The sequence below is a fragment of the Diceros bicornis genome, chromosome 5, assembly GCF_020826845.1.
Source record: "Diceros bicornis minor isolate mBicDic1 chromosome 5, mDicBic1.mat.cur, whole genome shotgun sequence".
NCBI lineage: Eukaryota > Metazoa > Chordata > Mammalia > Perissodactyla > Rhinocerotidae > Diceros > Diceros bicornis.
Window position 1 is genome coordinate 98,267,103 of NC_080744.1, and position 12,797 is coordinate 98,279,899.

Below are 12,797 nucleotides of genomic sequence, written 5' to 3' on the forward strand. Positions count from 1 at the left end.
TTTGTACATCTATCTGTGAAGATATTATCTAAGGGTAATTGTTCTTCCCAAATGCTTTCTTTACCTCAAACAGCAATACTTCCAAAGTTTTAATGAAAATGTGGCCAATTTGGTGAAAACCAAGTGACTTGTTTGTTTTTGCATGCCAATGAGATTAAGAAAATAAGTATTTTAACTATTGTTATTGATTATAAAAATCAGAACTTAAGAAAACAAACTTCTTTGTCCAAAGACATTTCTGCAAGTGAAATCGTCAGAAAAACTGACAGCTAGCCTCCCATTTTAACCACTCAACCATAAGAAATGTAATATGGTGGGCAAACATGTGAGCGTTGTCACTTGCACGAGTCCCCAACGCTGTGGCCCCATCACGGCCACAACTCAGAGGAAGGAGCCGGTAGAGGGGAGACAGCTGTGCCCTCAGCGTCCTTCCTTCCTAGGTCAGAACTCAGTCCCAGCTGCTCACTGTCTAGTCTTCTGGGGAAGCAGATAATACTTCTGGGGACACGACACACCAGGTGTTAAGGATGTCATTGTTCTTTTTTAAACAAATGTTAGATCGTGTAACGTGCTTCTCAGGACAGGAGGAGCTGCCTCAAGGGAAGGCAGATCTTCTCCAGGAGCTGATGGTCATCCAGGGAGAGCAGAGTCAAGGACTGCAGAGTGCCAGCCAGCTCTAGCTCTCCCTCTCAGGTACACCTTGGTCCCCGCACCCCCATCCCCCTCCCGGTGCCCCCAGCGGCTCCCATTGTTCTTGGAGGCCAGCGCATGCGCAGGACTGGCTCTCGGAGCGGCAGAGGGGTTGGCGAGCTGGAGAGCCCCGGGGCGTGTGCACTGGAGGTGGGGCCCCAGGTGCGCAGGTGGCTGTCTCGGAGGTTTGTGTGGGGGGATGGGCGGTTTCTGGATCCTTCCTCCATGATTTTCAGCGTTGGGGAGCTCTCCTTTCTGCAGTGTGGAGGAGCGCTGGGCAGGAGGCGGCGCTGAGGTAGGCGGTGGGCGGCGGGCTGGGTGTGGAGATCTCCACCGCAGATGGCGGGAGCGCGGTGGGGGGGGTCGGCGGATGGGGCCGGGGGACGGGGCTGCTGGCGGGCTGCCCCAGGCGGGGGAGCCCAACTCTGTCCCTTTGAGGAGCAGAGGAGCGCCGCCTGCCCGGTGGGTCCCTCTGCTTTGGCGGGGCCCCACCCTGGCGGGGCCTCCTGCCCACCCAGCGGAGGTGCAGGGGGCGGCAAGGAGTCGCCTGCCCTCTGCTCGAGCCCTTGAGTTCGTGCCCCCGGGGCCCGTCTAGGCCAGGTCTCGACATCCCGGGGTGAACACTTTCCTTCAGAAGATGGACTGTGGTCAGCGCTCCTCTGCCTGACTCCGCGCAGGCTATTGGGCTCCTCATTGCGTTCTTTAAACAAATAAGCGTTCCTACTTCCTTGGGACCACCTTTATAGAAAAGCCTAATCCCATTAATGGTTTCTGATAATTGACTCTATATTTGCAAGGGGAACTTTGAAGCCTGTGAATTGTTGTAAACTGCATTTAATGAAAGGAGCTTTAAACAGTCTTTGGTGCAAATTATGTAGCTTCCTAATAATAACTCACCTTCTGTTAACATAGACTGATGACTGATCAATTGATGATTGACATAATGTGTACGGAATTTTGGTTTCAGTGGAAAGGTTTTTCTTGGCAGTTGGTGCTAAAATTAAAATCGGATAAGGAGGAGGTTTTTAGAAGTAGTATGTATTGTGTGTTTTGTCTCCATACTCATTTAGATTTGTAAGAATTTAGATTTGGAAAGCTCGTAGAGCAAGAATTTTCAAATTTTGATTTGATTGTGTCGGGGGAAGAGGTGGAATCTCCCTCTGCCCTTTTCTTTAAGGTTCTTATGGCTGGCCAAATAATTAACAAGACAGGTTAGCAGGAGAAAATAATACCAAGTTTAATAACACGTATACATGGGAGAAAGCAGGGACACTGCATTTCTCAACACAATAGCAGAAATTCTTGTCTTAAGTACCATGTTCAGCCAAAGACAAAGGAGGGTGTTGGGGATGGGGGGAGTCAGTTACAGGAGATTACCACTAAAGCACAGTAAACAAGAGTAAGGTTATTATGCAGATTTAAGGCCTCATATTTCACATGGATAAGCCTCTAGAAATGAGGCCATTCCCCCCTCTTCCCAAAACAGAGAGGGAGATACCTTTACAAATGGAGATTTTCCTTATAAATGTAAATGATTGTCTGGCAACTTCTGGCAGGGCCATCCAGAGAAGGTGGCCAGAGAGACAGAACTTCGGATAAGATGGGCTTGTTGGTGCCTTTCCTATTGTAACATTTACCCTACATTATCTTTACAGCCATCATGATAGATCTGTTCCAGGAAGGAGTTACCATGTCAAATTCTTTAGTTAGTGGGGGAGGTCAAATGTCCCTAGAGAAAACAACCAAGGTAAAGAGATGGATTTCAGGGTGGCCAAATCTTGACTTCCCACAACTGAGAGGGTGAAAGTTTAAAAGGCCAAATATGGTAGGATTTCATTTATATGATATTCTAGAAAAGATAAACCATAGGGAAAGACAACAGATCGTTAGTTGCCATTAGTTTTAATATTTAGTTAATCATTTAGTTTAATAGTTTAATCATTAGTTTTAATATTTCTGATAAAAAAATACATTTTATTGATAGCATCCTAATTATACTTTTGGATGATACCAGAATTTAACAACCTATGAAATTCTGCAGGAGGAACAAATGACATGTTGGTTATAGGTGTCTTTGAAGTGTAAGGATTGTTGGTAATGAATCTAAATAAGCATTGTTGGATTGTGAACTACTGATTTTTTTATTAGATTCTGTTGGACATGGCATATTACAAGTTTCAAAATGCTCTTTAAATTACTGTAGCAGTCTGAAGCTATTAAATTGTAATGTAAGATCTTTATAGATGAAACAGGCAAAAATACAAAAAGCCATTTATCTTTTTATCTTTGTTAAAAAATGAAGTAAATCTTACCATATACATGAATGACTTCTGGCTAGACAGACCTGAACTTGACAAGACGGACTCACTAGTATGGTGAATTTGTTTTGGAATGTTAAAGTGGGAGAGGACATGTTTTTCCTGAGGGTGACCCAAGTCAATATGGTAGGTTTTGCTGTTTATATGCTCTTTCTGAGTTACCATCTTGATTAAACAGCTTGTCATAGACGTACCAAGAAATTTGGGCCATTTTATGTATCAATATTTTTTTTAATAATTTTATTTATTTATTTTTTCCCCCAAAGCTCCAGTAGATAGTTGTATGTCATAGCTGCACATCCTTCTATTTGCTGTATGTGGGACATGGCCTCAGTATGGCCAGAGAAGCGGTGCGTCAGTGCGTGCCCGGGATCCGAACCCAGGCCGCCAGCAGCAGAGTGCACGCACTTAACCGCTAAGCCACGGGGCCAGCCCTATGTATCAATATTTTAAGATATCCTATTTCCCTGATAGTTTCTAATTTCAGGGTGTCTGGGAAAAACAGTTTCTGAACATAGGTACTTTGGAATATAATTTTTGATTGTTGACTTATTGAAGCATAGATTTGTGGAGTTGGAAATAATTTTAGTGGTTGTAGAGCCTAAACTCTTCATTTTCCAGTAAATGAAAAGTGAGGTTTCTCAAGTTAAGTCATCCATAGTCTGACTGCTACTTAGTGGCAGAGTTGGAACTATATGCTCAGATGCTTGTCTCCAGATTCCTAGTACAGTGCTGTCTGTGCTATGTACTATTAAGTAGACAAACCAGTGAGTTACCTTCCCAGATCATATATGTAGCCAGCAGGGTTGATTCTTTCCCATATGCATTTTTTGCTTTCTTTTTTAAATAACTACTAACCACAATTAATTCATTCCCATACCTTGTTTAATAACTATACTTGTGTGTGTCTCCTCGAGCACACGTGGATTCCCTAGAATGGACGCCTGCCTGTGAGTGGATTGCTGGTCCAGAGGCTGATGTGCATCTGCAACTTGACGAGATGCAGCCAAATCATCCTCTGAAGTTTTAACAATTTCCATTCTCGCCAACAGTGTCTGAGTCATCCTTTCCCTGGGAATTGTCAGATCGGGATTGTCAGATTTTTAAAGTTTTGCCAATCTGATGAGTGAGAAATGATGTATTTGTTTGAAAAGGCTAGGAAATGGATTAACCTTTAGAGTCCCCCCAAAAGAACCTAGCTCTGCCAACACCTTGATTTTAGCCCAAGGAGACCCGTGTCAGACTGTTAACCTACAGAACTGTAAAACAAATCTGAGCTGTTTTAAGCCATGAAATTTGTGCTAATTTGTTACAGCAGCATAACAAACTCCACTTGAAAGCTGTTTTCCAAAGAGGCTGAACCACTTTGTGTTCCTACCAGCAATGTAGGAGTGTTCCAGTGACTTTCCATCCTCATTAACATTTGGTATGGTCAACATCTTTAATTTTAGACATTCTAATATGTACATAGCAGTATCTCAATGTGGTTTTCATGTGCATTTTTCTCATGATTAATGACGTTGAGCATCTTTTCATGAGCTTATTTGCCATCTGTTTATCTTCTTTGGTGAAGTGTCCAATTATGTGCCCATTTTAAACTTGGATTATTTTATTGCTGAGTTTTGACAGTTCTTTATAGTCCTGTCAGATATGTGATTTGCAAAGGTCTTCTCCCAGTCTGTGGCTTGCCTTCTCCATCCTCTCACCAGTGTCTTTGGAAGGTCTGTGTAATGTAACTCGAGAGGCTCCACGTGACCTTGTCTTCCTTCCTTGGGAAACAGTGAGGTTGGAGCACCTGAGTCCAATCAGATCTTGATCAGACTTGGGGCTGGGTCTCACTTTTAGTAAACCCAGCCCTTCCGCTTTCTCCCTGTTCCTGTTTGCTGTGCTCCCCTCCCCCGCACAGGCGTCTGGTTCTAAGTCTTGTAGATCTCTGTCTCCTCTGGTTTGGGAGCCCACAGAAAATTCAGCTACGCCCTTCAGACATTTCAGCGCAGCTCTCCAGCCTCCTACCTTACATCGCTTCACAATATGGCAAATTCTCTGAAGGTCAGACTAGCAGTATGTTGGACTTAGGCCACTTCCACCACTTCTGGGGGTTTCATTTTGCTTTATGGAAGCTTTGGCCTAGTTCCCCGGATTCCTGTGTGGCACCAAAACTTAGCACAGGTGCTGTGAGGAAGAGCAGTTGTGTGTGTGAAAGCCCTCAGGTTTCCTCTGCCACACCAATCCTGCAGAATCACTACAAGTTTGCCTAGTTTATCTTTTCTCTAGCCGAGGCTCAGACTGAGCAAGCCAGATCCTCAACAGGCACCCAGAATCAGAAAATGCTTCTGGGGGAAAGAAAGGTAAAAATTCTTGCTCACATAAAGGAGTTTTTCTTCTTTCTGGAATTTTAGTTGGTTGGTTCTGAAGTTCTCTGATGCTCTAAAAATATATCTATAATTTATCTGGCTTTGTCCGGTTTTGCAGCAAGAGTGCTTTCCTGTCCTCGTCTCCTCTAAAACAGAAGTTCCCTTGTCATTAGTTTTTAACTCCATCTGTCATACATTGTCAATATTATTATTGTTTGGTAAAGTCATGCTTTCAATGATTTATTCAGATGTTTACCCTTTTTTATCCTCACAATCCATTTTTACATCTTAGCATTTCTTCTATCAATTTTTTGTTAAAGTACATTCATTTTACTTTTTAATTTTTTTCCTTGAGTAATATTAGCTCTTGGCTAACCTCTGTGCCAGTCTTCCTCTATTTTGTATGTGGGTCACCACCATGGCATGGCTGATGTGTGGTGTAGGTCCACTCCTAGGATCTGAACCCATGAACCCAGGCCTTGGAAGCAGAGCGTGCTGAACTTAAACCTCTACACTGGGTAGCTGGCCCCCTTAAAGTACATTCTTTAGAAGTTCCTTAATGAACATTTGTTGGTGGTAATACTCTTAGTAAATGTTTGCATAAAAATATCTGTAATTCACCCCAGTTCTTGAGATATGGTTTGATTGGGTATACACTGAAAGTCATTTTCTCTCTGTATCTTTAAGATTTAATCCAACTCTCTCTTGCCTTCCATTGTTAAGAAATGTATCATAGGTCTAAATGTAAGTCTCTGTAAGTGTTCTGTCCCTCTGTGGGGCTTTGAATATCTTCTTTTGTATTTGGTGTTCTTTGGTTTCCCTGGATGGATCTAACTCTAGATTTTTTTTTTTTTTAATTATGCTTGAGATGTGTTCATCTGCCTGAATCTAGAATAGAAGTCTTTTATTAATTCTGGAAATTTCTTTTTTTTTTGTGAGGAAGATTATCCCTGAGCTAACATCCATGCTAATCCTCCTCTTTTTGCTGAGGAAGACTGGCTCTGAGCTAACACCTATTGCCAATCCTCCTCCTTTTTTTTCCCCCAAAGCCCCAGCAGATAGTTGTATGTCATAGTTGCACATCCTTCTAGTTGCTGTATGTGGGACGCCGCCTCAGCATGGCCGGAGAAGCAGTGCATTGGTGCGCACCTGAGATCCGAACCCGGGCCATCAGCAGTGGAGTGCACGCACCTAACTGCTAAGCCCCGGAGCTGGCCCTGGAAATTTCTATTATGTCTGAATATTCCTTGAAATCATATATATATTTATATTATTTGTGAATAGCTTCTGTTGGACTATGAATGTCCTTTTTGTTGTGTCTTAGAGGAGGAGAGTTCAATAGGAGAAGCTCACTCTGCCATGATGTTGATGTCACTCTCTTCTATATATTTATATTATTTAATTCAAATATATGTACACATACTTATGTTATTTATACACATTCAATATATATTCATTATATATATTATTTAATTCAATATATTATATTATTCAATATAATGATTTATATTATCCAAAAAATGTACATATCTTATTTCTATATATGATCCTGTACTTGACCAAACTCAAGCCAGGCTCCATTGAGCTCTCTTCTTGACTAGGCCTCAATCTTATCCTATAATAACTACAGCCTCTCAGCACAAATGTTTTCACACCTCCACACGCATTATAAGACTTAAACACTGACACAGTTTCTAACAGCTCAAATCCACATCCCTAGGATGACCCCTGCCCCCTTAAAGAGTGTCGGCCTGAGAAAGCTCAAAGCAGCCAAAAGAACTGACTGTTTGTTCTGGCCAACACTCAATCATTTGCCTCTGACATCCCTTTCTTAGAGAATTTACCCAAAAGTGCTTACAACTGTGAATATTTCCTCTGTCCTTTTGAGTTTTATATATATATATATATATATAATATATATATATATATAAATATATATTTAGAGACACTTATATATATAAGTGTCTCTAATAACCAAGGAATGCATTTCTCAAGGTCCTGAGAGCCATTCATTGAGATGAGGATAGGGTGTCTGTCTCCCAGACTCTGTGAGAGGAGAAAAGTGAAACTTTGATCATTTCCAACCAGCAGACACAACTGGCCAGATTACACTGCACTGACCAACACTCTGTAACTTTTCCCTCCCTGACTCTACTGAGCCCCTGCTCACCCCTCTGCCTGCTCCCTCATTCTCCCTTTCAAATGCCCAGTCACCTCTGTACAAATCAAATTGAGTTCAGTTCACTCTGTTCCCTCTTCCCTATTGCAGTGGTATATTACTGATTAAAATCTGTCCTGACCACTTTCACTAGAGCCTGGTTTTGCATATATTCTACATTTAACACACATATAGATAATCTCAGGCATATGCATATATATGCATATACCAACATAACCATGGGCCCTCCAGGACCAGTTCAACTGACCCCATCTTATCAACAGAGTAGTTAAGAGTTTTCTTTCAGGAACTGAGACCCCTAGTCCAGTTCAGGCCAGTTGACACCACCAACCCATCAACTACACCTGCGCAAATGCTCGATAAATGATATTTTTGACATCAAGCAGCTAAAAGCTCCATCCTCAGATCATCGTAACACTGCCAATTTCTGAACACACATCCGATGAAGAGCCACAAAGCTTGACTTTGCTTGTGAAGATCATCAATTACCTCACTTCTCCTTACTTCCAATCATCTACTTCCACATGTCAGACCGCCCTGCCCTTCATCCCATAAATTGTGCCCCAAGCCCTGGATCGGGGAGATAGATCTGAGACAGACACATGGCCCCTGTCTCCTTGCAGATAAATCTCACAAAAATAAAGCTACAATTCTTTTCCCAAAGGCTGATGCCAAAATAACTGGCTTTTTTAATGTGCATTGGGCAAGAGAACCCCAATATTGTGCAGTAACATCAATACATATATATATATATACACTTAATGGATGTTTTATCTTCTTTTTTTTTTCCTTTGCTGATGAGGATTCACCCTGAGCTAACATCTGTGCCACTCTTCCTCTATTTTGTATGTGGGTTGCCACCACAGCCTGGCCACTGATGAGTGGTGTAGGTCCATGCCCAGGAATGGAGCCTGGGCTGCTGAAGTAGAGTTCTCTGAACTTAACCACTAGGCCATGGGACGGGCCCATGTCTAATTGTTTTGAAGATGTTACTAGATATGCAATTGAAGTTTCACTATGATCTCTGGATTTCCTTGCTACTCCTTTAGTCCTTCACTTCAGTGTATGTGTTTCTTGCTCCATTTTTCATGCTAGAGGATTTTCTCAAATATCAAGTGGTCCTTGGCTACCTGTTCATATTTCTCTGATGGGAAGAAAACAGCTGAGTAGGATCTCTGTGGGCCTGATGGGGCCTGTGAATGTCTGGACTCAATGTTTCTTCAGGGGTGTTGAGTGTTGAACTAGTAACAGGCAAACAGTGTTGGTGCCCATGCTGATCTGTAACAACATACTTATTCCACACATTCCCACAATGACAGACATCCTCTGAACACATGGAAATGCTGACAACACACCCACACCCACATACACACTATTTGTAAATGACCATCAGCATTCAGTCTGTAAACTACACCTGATAATGCACACTGATACTCAGAACATACACACAAACTCACACACTTACAGACCACTCACTGTCTCAGAGCCCACAGTGACTTGAACTCTCTAAACACACACAGACATCAACAAAACACACCTTCACATAGATGCCATAATAGCTGTGCACCCTGTGACCATACAGAATTGCTGAACACACACACATCCATACAACAAGGAGCATGGCCGTGCATGTGTGGGCTTGATCAGGAAGTTTTTCACACCTCAGCATCAACATGGACACCCTGGGGCAAGAGGGAGAGGCAGAGGACACAGGGACAAAATGTGAGGAGCAGTCAGGAGGCACTTGCATAAAACAAATATGATACCTGCAAAGCTGGTTGCTAAATGACATACGACTCAAGGATAGGAGGACCCAAGAGGATCTGAAATGGTACAAAAGAGGTGACTGATACAAACCCATCACAAGATATTTAAATGTAAGGAACAGTGATATTTTAAAAGGCACTGAGGAGAGTCCATCAAAGCTTAGATATAATTTCAAACAATGAATGACATGGAATTCTGGCCAAAGAACAGCCATTATTGCTGTTAAAATTCCTATTTAAATGTTCTTACAAAATTATAGAAATACTCATTGAAAAATGACAAATGCTCATTGGTTTAAAACATTTCAGGGTAAAATGAATGCAGCTTCCACTTTTATTGAGTAGCTTTCCTGGGGCAGCTAGAAAAGCTGTACAATGCACACAGAACAGCTGTTTGAAGGGTCTTAGAACATCCCGTGCAGACAGGACTTGGGGGTCTACAATCTCTGAGATGAGGGAAGCAGAAGATTGTGAGCACCAGCTCCACGTGGCTTCTCCCCTAAGGCATTTGCTATTTCAACAGTGAGAGAAGAGAGTCTGAGCAGAAAGAGGAGGAAAAATGAACTGAAATTTCATTTCAGCCAAGTCCAGTAACTTCTGCTTCCAGTCAGTTGTGGTAAAGGCAGAGCAACAATTAAACATTGATTTAATAAATACTGTAAGACTGAAAACACCAAAGGGATGTGGAAGCAAACAGGACTAGATGAAATAGAATTTCAAAAAGGAAAGAGCCTTTTTAGGTGAGATAGCCACACATGCCCTCACCCAGGGGAATTTGCTTAATCTGGACTCTGATAATCAGACCTGTCTTACCAGAAAACAATTGTAAATACAATCTGTCATAATTGATCTATGTTAGCTTTTTAATATCACAAGCTTTGTTTGGCTGTTAATTTTTATTGCCTCCACTAGAAGACTCTGTAAAGGGAAAGACATTGTATCATTTGCCACATGATTTCCAGAACATTCTTCAGTTGGGGCTGTATGACTTCTATAAATATGTGTTAATTGTTGGTTTCATGAATGCTATGGACTGAATGTCTATGTAATCCAATTTCATAAGTTAAAATCCTAATCCCCGAAGTGATTGTATTTGGAAGTGGGGCCTTTGGGAGTTAATTAGCTTAGATGAGGCCATGAGTGTGAAGCCCCCATGATGGGATTAGTGCCCTTATAGGGAGATGGAGGGCCAGAGCTCTCTCTGCTAGATGAGAGTAGAGCAAGAAGCTGTCCTTCTGCAAAACAGGAAGAGAGCTCTCACCAAAAACAAATCAGCTTGAACCTAGATCTTGAACATCCCAGTCTTCAGAACTGTGAGGAATGCACTTCTGTTGTTAAAAGTGCCCAGTCTACAGATGGCCCGGCGGTGCAGTGGCTAAGTGTGGGTGCTCCGCTGTGGTGACCCAAGGGTATGCACGTTCAGATCCTGGGCACACACCGATGCACAGCTTGTCAAGCCATGCTCTGTCTGCATCCCATAAAAAAGTAGAGGAAGATGGGCACAGATGTTAGCCCAGGGCCAATCTTCCTCAGCAAAAAAGAGGAGGATTGGCATCAGATGTTAGCTCAGGGCTGATCTTCCTCACACACACAAGAGGAACCCCAAAAGTGCCTGATCTAGGGGTCTGCCCCACAGCCTACTGGTTAAGTTCAGTGAGCTCCTCTTGGTAGCATGGGTTCAGTTCCTGGACACAGACCTATACCACTCATCAGCAGCCATGCTGTGGGGGTGACCCACACACAAAATAAAGGAAGACAGGCATGGATGTTAGCTCATGGTGAATCTTCCTCAGCAAAAAAAAATAAAGTACGCAGTCTATGGTATTTTTGTTACGACATCCCATACAGACTAGGACACTGAGTGTGTGAATAAGTTCGTTTAGATTGACGATCCTTCTTCTACATGACACATTATTGCCAATGATCCCTAAATTGGTGTGAGTCAAATTCCCCTTAAGGATCATAAAGACATTAGGGCCCTTCTCCCTAGTTGTGCACATATTGCTACACATGAAAAGATGTTGCATCATGTGTTTTATCGACACCTTAGTCTTACACCTCATCCCATTGGCCTTCAGTGAACTTCAGTGTTACAGCCAGTACTTTGGGCAATAAAAGAAAGTCCCTGGACTGAAGAGGGGTCGGTATCCATCGTGCAGCTCCTGTCCTCTGCCCAGCCAGCTCCAGCACAGGGTCAATTTACAAGATGGGCTTTCCTCCAGGCAGCTCTGTGTTTCTCCCAGCCTGTTCTCATTTAGGATGATCTCACCAGGAGCAATGAGTGTAAATTTGGAGGGAAGAGCTACAGAAGGCATCTGCCAGGGGAAATTCTTTGTGGTTACATGGTCTAAAATATGGACACCTGGCTGCTCTAAGGTGTCCTGAAAATGGAAACATTCTCACGTCTGTAATATCCTTCCATGTCCTCTTTCCCCTCCATCTCTCTGTTCTTGGTGGAAAAATTCCCTTGGCAACGACAATAAAAAAATGAAAGTAGGGAATGGCCCATTTCCAGTCTCAGAATTCTGTGAAATTTTACTGCCTATCCCCAGTCTCCCAGGACTGAGACCCTTTTTACTCTTTTAAGATTAGATTACATTTTAATCTCCTTTAATCAAAGTTTTCTCTCATCCTTGTTATGTATATACATGTTCTAATGTATAATATTGAAAACATTATTTTTGGCCCTACAATTTCCAGATTCATTCATAGTTGTTTTCTAATGGATGCATGACTTTGTAATTATGTTTATAACTCCATTAACTATAGAAATTGACTAAATGATGAGTAGTAATGTACTAATACAGGAAAATGGCCCATTTTTATTCAACATAAAGTTTCATGTTTTCATCAAGACAAATACACGAATACTTAATTGTTCAACAAAAACTCTTCCTGTGTACATGTAAGCAATTATAAATCTATTGAAGTTGGTTTACCTTGTCCATTATTCCTTATTTCTGAGTTGTGCATTCAGCATTTCCATGAACACTTTAGAGTCCTGCTTCTTTATCCTACCATTTTAAATACTAGGTCATCGACAAAAGTCCACATGACTTGTTCAGTTGTGTGCTAGTGGGTCCTTTGTAGGGTGTCTTCCCAGGTATGTTTTCACAGGGTCATCGACAAAAGTCCACATTACTTGTTCTGTTGTGTGCTAATGGGTCCTTTGTAGGCTGTCTTCCTGGGTACGTTTTCCAGTGTGAACTCCAGCTGATGGCCTTGTGACACTGATGAAAATACTGTTGTCTCCACAGATCATGGGGCCAATGATGTGTGGTCCTTTACGAAGTCATATATAATCTAATACTTTTCATTCATTTAGTGTAAGGCATGCTATGGAAAGTAGATTGGGGACAATTAATAAAAGATGATTGATTATGAACATGCTGTTAGGGAGAAAAATTGAACCTCTGGCTATACAGGTTTACGTTTCATTCAATTAATCAGCCAGCCTAACAAACCCCGTTCATAGGCAGGGCTATATACA

General features: G+C 42.1%; 1 long non-coding RNA gene across 2 annotated transcripts in view; it reads left to right on the plus strand.

Moving 5' to 3' along the window:
* The first annotated feature begins 776 nt into the window (after positions 1–776).
* LOC131406531 (uncharacterized) overlaps positions 777–12,797 on the plus strand; it is a 39,353-nt gene continuing 27,332 nt past the window's right edge. Inside the window, exon 1 of one of the 2 annotated variants that reach the window (XR_009220169.1) lies at positions 777–875. This is a non-coding gene — a long non-coding RNA (uncharacterized LOC131406531). Of the gene's footprint in view, positions 876–900; positions 986–12,797 lie in introns of those variants that run through there. The other variant, XR_009220168.1, reaches the window with a different exon arrangement.